The 13,735-nt window shown below is 40.2% G+C and overlaps 1 protein-coding gene across 16 annotated transcripts in view; it reads left to right on the forward strand.

Annotated features, from left to right (window-relative positions):
* Zbtb20 (zinc finger and BTB domain containing 20) overlaps window positions 1–13,735 on the forward strand; it is a 752,057-nt gene that overhangs the window by 572,435 nt on the left and 165,887 nt on the right. For 14 of the 16 annotated variants that reach the window (XM_050148761.1, XM_050148757.1, XM_050148765.1 and 11 more), the window contains one exon: window positions 3,437–3,476. The exons of the other annotated variants lie outside the window; for them this stretch is intronic. The gene's annotated coding sequence lies outside the window, so the exon portion shown is untranslated. The remainder of the gene's footprint in view (window positions 1–3,436; window positions 3,477–13,735) is intronic. 16 annotated transcript variants of the gene reach the window in all.

The raw sequence follows: 13,735 nt of genomic DNA on the forward strand, positions 1-13,735 counted from the left end.
GGTATAATTTAGTGGTAAACGTACGTGGACTTTGGAATGGTGCAGACTTACAGGCCAACAGCTGTGTGATTTGGGGTAAGTTTCCTAATTTCTGAAATCTCATCTTTCTCCTAATAAGTTCAGGGTAACAGTATTTCTTCCTTATAGTGTGGGTTCAGGGATTCACTACCAGTGCTTCTCGCCCTTGCACTCAGGCAGACCTCAAATTGAGTGGTCCAACATTCAGGATGCCTACTGGGCACTGCCCAGTGTGCCACAGGCTTTAGGGAGGTATTACCCCTGAAAATACATATGTTTTTTTTTCTTTTTTTTTTTCTTTTCCCTCCTCGGTATGTTCTTGCTTGTTCTGCTAAAGTAGGAGTAATGCAAGGCCAAGAAGAGCATCTGCTTTGTTTCTTCCAAAACATTTAAGAAAAAGTTAATGGGGAAATGGATACGTGCACAAACAACCATTTAAGTTATTTCCCCACAGGGGAAACCAGCCGTCAGGAAAGACTGCCATGTCTTAGTACTGGTGGCTCTGTACAACCCATGTTGCTTGCTCCCTGCACATCCCTGGGCTGACACAGATACAGACTCGAGAAGCCTTTCTTCACCAGATGCCTGAAAGACATCGGGTCCTCTTTGCACCACTGTCATTTCTCCACCCCATACTCCTCTATCCTATTATAGTAACTATGCCATGGACATTTTAAAAGAAATTATCCTGACTGGATAATGGTCAAATTACATTATATGCATCATAGAAGTATTATAATGAAGTCCATTGTTTCATACAATTAATATATGCTAATAATAATGAATGAGGAAAATATTATAAAGGTCCAGACAGATAGAGGTCTAGGGGACCTTAAAGGTGCTTGTGTTTCCATAATCACACATTTTCACCTACTTACAGAGCCCCGTTTTTTAATATTTTCTTTACTCCCAGAATCACATTATGCTTGTTTTAAACTTTCTGAGGGCAAATTTAAAGAACTTTTCTTTGCTTCCTCCCCCAGCCACCCCAAGCCATGGGTAAGCAGCCTGTAGGGGTCATGCATGGGCTCGTTGAAACCTGTTGGTTTTGAACTTTCTCAGACAAGGGTTCTCCTAGGAGCCTGCACCATCTCTACATGCTGAAAGCCACTGCCCTAGAACATTATGTCAATTGAAATTAGGTGAACTAACCATTTCAGTTACAATTAAATTACAACTAGGTCCTCGGAGATTGACACTTTTGGTATCACAAAACTAAGATTAGACATCAATACACATCACTCCTCCTGCCCCTCACTTTGTGAGTGCACACACCGCTGTGTTTTAATGTCCTTAAATATTTGGCCTTCAAAGTTTTAAATCCGTTGCTACACATTTGTGTGTTGAACCTGGAATGTTCGATGCAAATGTTTTAAATCCTATACAAAATTATTCTACTTACTTTTTTGCATTTCATATAAAAACAACTTACAGACATATAAGGAGCATATCACTCAGGTAGAAAGGGCATGTATCAATACATAACAGTTTCAACTGAGCAAAAGTAAATCTATGTAGATTAATACATATTGTAAAAATCACATAGCAGGTTGTAATTCAATCAAGAAGGAGGGACCTCTTTGACAGTTGTGGACATTTATGAATTTTACATGAACTGTGAAATTAAATTTTTAGCCTTAATATTAAATTTAGGAATGCTTTTATTGTTTTGCTTTAATATATCAGGACAAACGTATATCCCCAAAATTTGCAATCTAACTTTGTTTCCTCTTAAGCTGTAATACACGCTGTAATTTTTCTCTCCATCTTAGATTCTTGTCATTGGCAGCCTGTGTATCATTTGACACCAAGGAGTAGTTTGTTAGTCTTCACATGTGTTAGTCAAGTTGATAATGTTCTATCACCGAAATTTGATTTTAACTAATGTTGTGAATAATTGTTCCTTAAAGTTCAAATGTAAAACTTACCTGCTCAGATGTAAGAATAGAAACACCTGATGCAGTTTTCAAAGCTCATAATCCATTTTTGAGCATTATTTGGTTTATAACATGTAATAAATAAGTGATAATTCAGTATATTTTATAGAACAATCACTAATCATATTTCCCCTTTCCCCCTAAAGATTAGAAATTGTGCTCAAAGAATGGGGAAAGAAGAAAAAAAATGAAGATGAGGGATAGGGGAGGAGGTAAAACGGCAAAAATATATACAGTGCAGTACCTCAGTGTCTTGGCTTGTAGAGAAGACATGCATATACAAAACTATAGTCTTGAACACTAGCCCCTTTTGTTTTGTATTTCCAGTTTGTAAAGACTTTTAATTATTCATACATAATCTAATTTCCTGCAGTTTTCATTAACCCTCTCAGTTTAGTGGGAAAATGTTAAAGCGCGAGAGACCCAGGTGTCCCTGGCACTGGTGCACACTGTGAGCCGGGCTGCAGGTTTTCTTCTCAGCTCCTGCTGCCCTGCGGGGATCACCACCATTCGCAGCTGCATAGGAACAGACAGATTTCACACTGACCGCGCAGGGAGCATGTTTCCTGAAAGCATTCTCTACCATGGTTCGTTTGTCCAGAAAACCTGGGAAGTGAGGGCTCTTGAATTTATTTTTCTGCTTTGGCTTTTTCCAGGATGATCCTTCAAGTTACTATCCTTTAACAAACTCATTTTGATACTTTTGGAGGCTCTCTGTGGAGTGGTTAAGAATGTCCTGACAGGTGGCCACAGTTTTGCAATACATATCTGATGTGATATGGGGTTTAGTGGAAAGGCTTCTGTTATCTTGGTTTCTTTGTCTAGAAGAGGATCTTTTTCAACTCTGGTGATATTCCAGTAGTAATGGGTATTTGTTGTGTAGCTTGAGAATGTTGTGTAAGGGAGAATTTTTAAACTTGTAAACATAGGATGTGAAACTATCATGGCGCACTTGCCCCAATCCTGAAAAGTGTCATCATTAGAGCCGTGTTTGGAGTGCCAAAGTTTTTGTTCCAACCACGCTGTCACAATGTCTCCGTCAACAATAGAGCTCTCTGCAGCACAGAAACGTTCTGTGTGAGGTAAAGCCACTGAAAGCCACCCGTGGCTGTTGAACACTTGGAATATGACTAGTGTGACTAAGGATCTGAATATTTTGCTTTTAATTAAAGTTAAAAGAATTTAAGTAGACGAATACTGTACTAAGCAGTATCGCTCTAGTAGAAAAGCTGTCTGTTGGGGATCTGATGAAACGGCAGGAAAGGTCTTGGCAGTTTCTATACTAGGATATACTAGGATATAGGCAGCAGTCAGAGCAAGGAGACTACAACCCTTGAAAATGTCTGAAGCTGGATAGTAATAATGTTGTGCCTGTGGTGACACAATTTGGGAGCAATAAGTCCCATCAATATCTCAAGGTTTTATGTTCCTTGCTGTATTCAGTTTTGTGTTTAATTACTTGTCTTTTCTTTCATTTTCAGTTCTTTGACCACCAGTCTTTTGCCTGTTCCTGCTCTTTATGTAAGTAAAAGTGGTTTCTCTACCTTTAATGAAAGTGTTGGATTTGTGAAGCTCTGGGCTTTGGTGTCGTATTTCCTCGTTGGCTTTCACTGTGGTGTCCAGCATCCATTTAGTATGCTTCAGTGTTTTTCCTGCTTGGAGCTATTAGTTTACTGGTGAGTTGTCCTCTGTGAGAGAGCCCAGCAGCCCAGCCGTTGCCTTCTGAAAAGACTGCCCTTTCCCTCTCTGCAGCTGCTCTTTGCAAAAATCGCTGCTCTTCTGAACTGAAGCTTACAGTCCACAGCCAGATCTCAGCAACAGTTGGGCTTTGCTCCACTGTCAATCAATGGGCAATTATTTATTCTCCAGTTATTCACTCATCCCTAGGTCCAACCATTTTTAATTTTAACTTCTAGATCAGAGCTTTCATTTATTGACAAAATTTATAATATCCTTTTACCAAGAAGTACAATACTGAAAAGTAAATAGGCTAAAAATTTATGCAAAATTATAAAGTCTGGGAAGAAAAATAAAAGAAATCCAGGATTCACATGTGCCAGAAGGTTCAATAGAATGTATCATTCCTTTCCAGAAAAAGATGGGACAGTTTGGGGGGGAGGAAGAAATGCGGGGGACCTTGATTTTAAATGAAAAAGAGAACATTTAATATTTAAAGACCAAACTGAGCCACAGTGAGCAGATTTGGATAAATAGTACTTTAGACTGCTTGGAAGAGGTTCTGGGGCAATGAAACCAAATAATCAAGTCACTACCAGAGGCACCACCTAAGAAACCGTACTGGGAGAGGCAGTCAGCTCATATCCTAAATAACCATGGGTGTCCCTGTAGCTGCATCTCCCTCTGTCCCTTCTTCACACTGCATCACCGACTCTTCACTCTGTGGTAGTTCATGGGTTGTAATGATCTGCACCAAAAGAGGTCTCTGGTTCCACTTGTGTATGGCTTCTAACATCCTAGAAACTTGTAGCAAGCATATTTAAGAAAGTACAATTTACCAAAAAATGCTGAAGTCGAGTGTGATATTTTATCCAATGTAGAAAGGAAATTGATTGATTGATTGATTGATTGATTGATTGATGTAGAACACCAAAGATGGGTCCTGGTGTTCTACAACAGATGAGGTCCTACCTGCCCCTAAGCATTCTTACTGCCGGTTCCATGTTGATAGAGTGGGTCTGCTAATGCTTTGGAGGATGTCTGTGCACGCTCACGGTTACCACTGTGGATCTTCGTCTCCTTCCCTTCCATTGTTATTTAGAACTGCATCTTTCTAGTCCTCTGACTGGCAAATCTTTCTGTAACAGTTCTTTTGTGTAAAAACAATTCGCATAATAGCTCGGTGTTAGACGAGGCATTAATCCTCACATCACCAGAATGAGCCTGGCTCAGCTATTATGACGTCAGCGCTTTAGGACAAGCCTCAGTTACAAACCATGTAGGAGACCTATGTCACTTAGTAGACATTGTTGGGAGACCTGTAGTCCACCTCATAGGAAAGTGTGAGGCTGATTATGTGCTGCCTCAGTCATCAGCAGAGCAGCTCCAAGTAGATCCTTTTTCTTTCTGTCCGTCTTTCTTTTTAAATCTTTAAAGCAGAAGTAAGGCTGGGAAGAGGAAAACCTGTAAGAAGCTAATAGTCCATTCATGTGCTCATGACCTTGTCCCACCCCAGGCCAGGCTTCATGCTTGCTTCACTCTTTAGAAATCCTCAAGTTGCCTGTATGCCAGCAGGATGACAGGGCCAGGAACAGTCTTGTGTCCTCAAGTGCCCCAGCAGACACAGCTGATGGCTCCGGGGTGCTGCCTTAGAGCCCATCCAAAGCAGAAGAAAAGTTCCTTAGGAACAAACCAGGACATTACCCCCCCCCACACACACACACACACACAGTGCCTTTGGTCCCAAGTGCCTCTTCGATGACCTCCCTTGGACAGGTGCAAATGTCAGCCCCTTTTGACTTTTTGTCCTGGGCACTGCATCCAATGTCCGAAACTGGAATTGACCCAGATTTAAATATGAGTTGAATAGATGCCATGCCTTCTTGCAAGAGTTTTCTGTCCCGTTATTCTTCAGCAGAAACAGAAAGGAAAACCATACAACCTGCCATGCTGCCTTGATGAAAAAGACTAGGTTTTGGGAAGCTCAGTCTTGTAAGCTATCCCTCCAGCAGGTGCAGACATGTTCTCAGGACAGTACTTTATAATACTAGCAGTTAATCACTGGAACAGTGGTCATATTTGCCCTTACCGACATTCTCTGCTAAAAAGAGATGCTGCATCGCAGCCTCCTTCCCTCTTTCTCACTCTCACCCCAGCCCCTGTGATAGCCATCAGAAAATGCTTCACCCCGGGATTTTCCACCTTCATTAGATTGCTGGTAGTCTCCTACCATGCTTTGAGAGCTACTGCTACTGCATGACGTGGATCTGATTAATTATTCACAGTCCTTATTTAGTTTTCAGTCAACAAACGTTTATAGAAAGCTTGTAACAGTGCTCGGTTCTGGGAACTCTGAGATAAATGAGAAACACTACCTTTCATTACGAGTGGCACAGGCTGGGGCTGGGGGTACAGCTCACACTAGAGTGCTTGTGGTAGAGCTCAGTGAAGTGGAACAGGAGCACAGGCCTGGGCTTGACCCACGACAATGCAAAAAGAGAAAGAAAAAAGCAGCCCTCCCAGTCTCCACGGGAAGATGAGCACGTGTGTGAAAGCTGTTCTGTGTCAGGCACTGGACTGCAGGGATTTACACGTGCCTACCCATATAGGAGGTGCAAGCTGACTCACGAATGAAAGTGGTGAGTAGGGGTTTACCAAGTGAGCACAAGAGAGAAAAGAAACGGGCTCATTGTCAGGGCAAAAAACAAGCATATTTAAAAGTGTGGAGACGTAAAGTACCTGCCAGATATAGGCATTGAGTACTCTGGTGTGCTAGAGCATGGTGGACTAACAATTAGGCAGGAGTCAGGCCAAAGGGTCTCTGACGCCAAGCAAAGGAGTTTGGACTTGATCTTAGAGCCTTGAAGATATTTTCTAAAAATCTAAAGAAATTGCTTAAGACCTGACCTGTGCAGTAGATGCGGTGGAGAGGAAAGATTATTTAGGAGTACTTTGTAGGCATTAGTAATTGTGTAATTCTAACATGGCTTTATCCACCGAATAATCCTTGCCTTCTGGGAAAAGGATGATGTGCTGTGGTCCCAAACTTAAAGCCAAACCATCCTTATGAGTGCTCCACCGAAGATCTCAGTGTGAGCCTCACCTCCATCTGAGCTGCTGTCTATTGGTCTTGGAATGTGGGAGCGTCTTCTGCCCATAATAAGAATGAGATAGGAGGAAAGAGAATATAGAAAAGACAAAAGCATTTCTTAATAATGGCTCTCTAAAGTCAATCAATCCCCGATTTTCTGTCATCTTTCCATTGCTGCCTTTTTCTAAGCAAAATTTCCAAGCCATTGAACTGAATTGCAACTTATGCATAGCCGGGTGTTGAAACAATTCAGTATATTCATTCCTTCTCTCTGAATTAGAGTTCACCATAAGTGTGCTTTTCTCTTGTTCACTTTGGGCTGCCAGGACAATTTAAAGGAGAATTTCAGCAGCTTGTGTCTCAAGTACCATGTTCTCTTTGCAAACTGGAGTATATGTGTAGGCGTGTTTAAGTTGTCTCTATATTGCTTTCTAGAAAGGTTTGAGAAGATGAACAAGACGAGGAGTAGGGACCTATTAAAAGACCGGCTCCCCCAGTGACCTGAGTGCAGAACGTAGGCTGGTGATCAGATGGTCAATTATGTGTTTGTCAAAACACAGTGGGCTGCATTCCAGACTGCCAGCTTTGGAGGCCCAGCTTCTGCCAACCAAATGTCATCTGGGAACATGCAACACTGGGCACTGTGAAGGAGTTTGAAATAGACCATGCCACAGCCAACCTACTGCCAGTCTTATAGCACCAATATGGCATGCACAGCCGGGCCCCATGTTTCAGAGCTCAGGAATTCACTGTACTCAATTCAAGGGGTCAGATGGGTTCATGTTTTCAAAGCCTATGTTCTCTGCTTTGAACACTGTGACTTGTTCCTCAGCAATTTCCAAGGGATTTTTCCAGTCACATCTCTGTGGAAACCACTCTTTTTGCAATGGTTTTGAGAGCCTTGTAAAATGTCCCGGAGGATGGGGCGGGGGGGGGGGGGGGGGGGGCGGGGTAGCAAACCTGCTCTGACAATGACTGTGACTCCTATGAGGGATTCCAGCTCCAAGGAAATCACATTAAAGGTGCATAGCTTTTAAAATATCAGGAACCACCTTGGCAACTTATAAAAAGCAGAAGGGCTTTGCCTATTTTATAAAGTGATTTGCATATACCTGCATAAATAATGTCCCCACCTGTACTTTCATGCATTTAGGTTGAATAAATTAAATTCAGTGATCTTTAAAATATTCTGTGTCTTTCATTGCTCAGACACCATTTTCAAGACCCTTCCTCTTCATTTCCCCGCCCTGTGGTTGTAATGACTGTTTAATTTTTAATCTTTTGGCTAATTCTGAAAACTAAAGTATACTGCAGACCAGTCCACCACAACCAGGGACATTATCTCCCTCTGCTTGAATTTCTCTTTCCTTTCTATCACTGGACCAAGAGTTCTATTTTTTTCACAAGAGAAAATGAAGGAGAATATTATTCATGTGAAAGCATAGCCCAAGAAAGTATTAATACTCAGCTCAGATATCTTAGCTTTATATTATTTTTCTATTAGCCTTTTCTTTCCTTCCTTTTCTCCTTCCTTCACGCTCTTGCTACCGTGCTGTTTCTCTCTGTCTCTTAACAAGGTTGTTGTGTAGCACTGGGTTACAGACCTGTGCCACCATAAGTGGGTTAATCTTTGCTTTCTTTGGCCATTCCAGTGCCCATTCAGAAACTACCTGTCTACTAACTTCTAACAAAGAGTTATGACTTGGGCTTTCACATCAGAGACTGTTCAGTAGACTAGCCCCAACCACATTCATTCTATAAGATACTAGGCATTTGCCATGTTTTGTGAAGAATCATGTATGTTTAATGGAGTTGAAATCTATATTTATTGCCCTTGCTTATTCTAAAGGAACTTAAAGTTGAATTAAGAAAAGAAGTTAAAACTGTTGAATATTTTTATATGCACATTAGACAATAAATGACAAAATTCCAAATGGAATACTATAACCCAGGAAGTACAATAGGATTTTATTCATAAAACTGCATCCTGAAAAAAAGAGCTGAAATTTTTCATGTCAAATGTGATGCAGCTCAATCTTGAAAAATTTTTTTTTCTTTAACCAGGTTTAGATCTTAAATGAGGAAGACCAATGTTACTTAAGGACCACTCCAAGATTCCAACACTTAGGTTATGTTTTGCTTCAAGTATCATCATCTTACATTTTCAAAATGATAAAAAAAAAAAAAGACCTGAGAGGTAACTCACCAGGTCAAAGCATCATTGGTAATACAAGCTTGGCTTTGTGAACTCAATCACCAGAACCCATGGAAAGGTAGAAGGAGAGGATCTCCTCCACAGTATTGTCCTCTGACCTATATACACATCATGTACGCAATTCATTCATTAATACAGAAATAAATCGTCAAGCAATAGGAAAAATGGTAACTGAGAAAATAATTTTTATGGCTGTTGGTTGGAAGATGTAATATAATGGTAAAGGCAAAATGAGCTCTGTGACCCTCCTTCCTTCGCTTTAAACGCTCAAAGCATGACCAGTGTATGCAGATTTGAGCAGCACCTTGCCAGGTCACTAATCTTCACTAGTCTGAGTAGAAAAAAAAAGGAAGAAAGATACTAAAATCTTGCTAATATACAGTTTGACAGACCCATTGGACTTAACTTGAAATACAGACCAAGGGCTATCTCACCAACAGGATATTTCATCTCTGTGGAGCAAAATAAGGAATATGGCAAGGGCAGGGGTAGAAAACTGATTTGAAAACTAGACATGAAGAAGGTATACTCTTACCAACCTGGAGAGCAAGAGGAGGATGAAATGAGATCAAACTGGAAATGGAACCAGTAGGACAAACTCGCACTTGTCTAAGGGGACATGCTGGGGTCAGAGTCAGTAGTGCTGTGGTTGTTCTAGATCCCTTCTGGTGGCTTTTCAGAATCTCCAAATTACTACAGTTAGAACTTGAAGGAATCAGGCAAAAATAAAATTGATAAACTAAATAAAACCTATGAGAAGAAAAATACAACACTCGTATATCTGATTAAATTAATAGTAGCAACATTTATTGAATAACTGCCTTGCTTTGGACACTGTGCTATTTAAAACAATGATCTGATTTAACTTTTTAAAGTACACTATTAAGGATATGCTCTTACTATAATTGTGCAAATGTGGAAACTGAGATTTATCATGCTGATTAATTTTGCCACAAATACTTAATAAGTGTTAGAGATAGAACTTTGAATTGGGACCATCTGTTCTTAAAATCCATGGCCAAATTTCATTCAATACAGACAAGTGTCTACTAATGTTACAAATATAATGGTGAAGAAAATAGGCATTGTCTCCCCTCCTGGACCTTATAGTCTGAGGGCTATAGGGCAGATCTTAAGTAACTGGTCAGACAAAGAGCATATAGTTTCAAACTGTACTTACTACCATAAAATGGAAGTACCAGGTACTCTAAGAGCAAAAAGAAGAGCAACATCTACATGAGTATGAAAGCTTCCAGAATCCTTTCTGGGGAAGTAGCATTTTGATCAAATATCTGAAGATATAAAGCAAATATAATGGGTAATGGGAAAGAAGTGCAGGCGTGGGAGAGACATGCTTGAAGACCCTAAGTAGAGTTGGAAGAAAGGAGTGAAGAAAAGAACAGCCCAGCCTGAAACTGAACACATGCATAGGGCCTGGCAGGGCTACAGGTCTTCTGTAGCCATGTTGTAAGGATATCTGGGGCAAAAAAAAAAAAAAAAAAACCTGAAGACAGCATGCCGTGACAGTTTTTTTATTATGGCTTTAGAAAGGTGTGGTTTGAGGTATTTATCTTAAGAATTGGATATATACAATTATTATTACACAAATATTATATTCAAAAAGCAATGTATATAACTATTGGTAATTTTCCCCAACAGGAAGCAGCCTAATTACCTTTGGTGGGTGAGTGGGTAAACAAACTGTTGCACATGCATATGATGAAATGCATTCGCCACTAAATAAGAATGAGCAAACTTGAATCAATTTCAAGGGAATTTCACTAATAAAAATTAAAATGGTCCATTTCAAGAGTGCAAGCTGTTATCTATATTTAGCACCCTTATGCTGAAAAGAGTATAATGCTAAGGACAAAGTTGTGGTTGATAGAGAAAACAGAGTAGAGGTGGAGGTGACCAGTGCTATAAAAGAGAAGCATGAAGATGTTTGCAGTGGAGGGGAGGTACCAACTGATGGTCATTGTATGTGGTGGTAAATGATGCTGTTGGCATGGGTAAAAATGCCCAAATACGAGTCTTGATGGAGAATCCCGACTGAGATTTAAGCAACTTTCAATACTTAATATACTGGTAGAGAAAATGAAATCTGTAAATTATCCTGGGGGAAAGAGGGACACAGCTAAATTTGTTATAGGTAAATCAGAAGACATGAACACAGACAGCAAGAGAAGAGTGTTTTCTGAGAGAGAGAGAGAGAGAGAGAGAGAGAGAGAGAGAGAGAGAGAGAGAGAGAGAGAGAGAGAGAGAGAGAGAGAGACAGAGAGACAGAGAGACAGAGAGACAGAGAGAGAGAGAGAAGGGCAGAGGTGAAACCTATACATGCTGTGAATCTATTTGGAGGGTGCAGTTGACCTTTGTTTTGGTGGCCAAAAGATAACTTGCTTAGACTGCAAGTATGGACTAGTAGACGCTCTGCTGAGGCAGCCAGGAAAGCGAGCTATGTGATGGCCTGAGCACAGACATGGGCCAAAGAAGTTTTCCAAAATGAAAACACTGATATGTTTTGCACACATATGGAAAGCCCACAGATGAGAAGAAAGATTTGGTTCACAGGAGAAAGAGGAAAACACTATGTTTAGGAGTGAATGGTTCGGTTCTTGATACGACTCAAATGTGAGCGTAAGAGGAAGGGCACCTATCATTTGAAGGAAGAGGGAGCAAGAGCAGATGCCAACCTTTATATAGGTTTGATGCTGACAGATTATGAGGTTTCCCACGTGATGGCTCCTAAGGGGGTGAGAGCCTGCCAAGACTAAGTGGTAAAGAGATCTGATAAGTGTTGAGGTTTGAAATAGTTCTGGGCACAGATGGGTTTGCAGTCAACCAAAGAAACAGCAGGAATCTCCTGGGCAGTTCAGAAGACACACTACATCTACTCTCTCCCCCAGCTCTCCATACCCAGTCATGATGTGTGCCCATATTTTATAATTTCCTACAACCACTTTAGCTGCTTCTGGAGGCACCTTACAGAATTCATTCTCTCAACAACCTGATTAAATGCGAAGAGTTCCTGCCGCATTGCCACACCTCTAATGTGCACCACACAGACAGGATAACTCTGATTTCTTTCATTATCATTTTGTTAATATATAATCAATTATGAATAAGTAGATAATCTACTTGAAGTGCAGTGAAATGTGAATTTTCTCTTAAGTTTTAAAAGCTGGCTTCTAATGACACAAATTGCTATTTAAAATTAAAAGAGAGGAGGGAGAGACTAGAGAGAGGAAAGAGAAAAAAATGAAAACATAGAGGAAAAATAAAGAAAGCTAGGTCTATAAAAGTACCTGACACAAAACTCATCTTTGTTATTCAAGGGAACTCCCATTTGAAAGAAATAAATGAGCTTCTATCCTAATGGTGATCTACAGTGGTAGCTTAAATGAGAATGCCCCCCCCCCAACCAGTGCCATATTTGAATGCTTAGTCATCAGGGCGTGGCACTACTTGAGAAGAATTAGGTTTAGGAGTCCTGGTCTTAGAAGAGGTGAGCCACTTTGGGGGTGGGCTTTGAGGTTTCAAAAGCCTACACCAGGCCCAGTGTCTGTCTGTCTGTCTGTCTGTCTGTCTGTCTCTCTCTCTCTCTCTCTCTCTCTCTCTCTCTCTCCCCTCCCACAGATCACGATGTAAAAGTCTAAGCTACTGCTTCAGCACTTGACTGAGTGCCACCGTGCTCTCACCATGACAGTAATAAGCTAATCCTCTAAAACTATAAGCAAGGCCTCAGTTAAATGCATTCTCGTGTAAGAGTTGCTTTGGTCATGGTGTCTCTTCACAGCAGTTGAATAGAGACTAAGACCTAACACCTCCACAGAAGCCTACAGACCTGGAGGCATACTGAGTACTGTAGATCACTTGAGTTCCTCCTGCTAGAAATGTAAGAAGACACAAACAGCAACTGAGGGAAGGCTCCTTACTCTCAGAAAGCAGAGTTCTCAAACTACCCTTAGGAAGATTGGTGGCGACAGTGACCTTTCCCATGTGAACTCACTCCACTATGCTAGCTTCCCTTTAGGAAGTGACATTAGGACCATTTGACTTAAAACTAAATTGCAAGTACATCTGGGTAAAATTTAGCAGCTGTTGAGTGAAGCAGCTGTATTTTTTTTAATATTTACTTCTTTGATGATTCTATAATTCACATTTATCATAAAATATTAAGAAAGTATGATATAAACAGAAAACATTAATAATCCCACTCACTATGTAGAAAAAGACTGTTATTAACATATTTTGGCACCTTCTTGTTTCTTCTCTATATTTAAAGATATAATGTATAAAATCCTATAATATTTTAACTTATTAGTATAAATACTTCCTTGTGTAATTATAAGCTCTTTGTAATCTCACTATAATATCTGAATAAAATCCTACATTATAAAATACCCAGAATTTACCTGAGTCACCTGCAAATATTTATTTGTAGAAAACTTTTAATTTAAAAAAAATTATAAAGTGAAACTGCACTGCATTGCATTAAGTTCTCAAAATGGAAAGTAGAAACCAGAAGCAAGGGGCAATGCCGCAAACCAAGGAGGTGGTCAGGGAGTCTCTTTAGGTAAGACAGCAGCTATTAACTGTGAAGGACTAGAAAAATCAGGCTGGATTTGAGAGTAGTTGAAGGATTTACCTAAACTTTTCTTACCCCCAAATTAAATGCTTCAAATTATAATTCTAAGAATTATACACATTTAGGTGTTTTTTACTACAGTTGATCTTAGTTAAAAGGATGAGAAGACATAGGCGTTTTAACTAATTTGTACAACTTTGTGCCATATA

The sequence above is a fragment of the Alexandromys fortis genome, unplaced genomic scaffold (assembly GCF_014885135.2).
Source record: "Alexandromys fortis isolate MF-2015 unplaced genomic scaffold, M_Fortis_MF-2015_v1.1 scaffold_4, whole genome shotgun sequence".
Taxonomy (NCBI): Eukaryota; Metazoa; Chordata; class Mammalia; order Rodentia; family Cricetidae; genus Alexandromys; species Alexandromys fortis.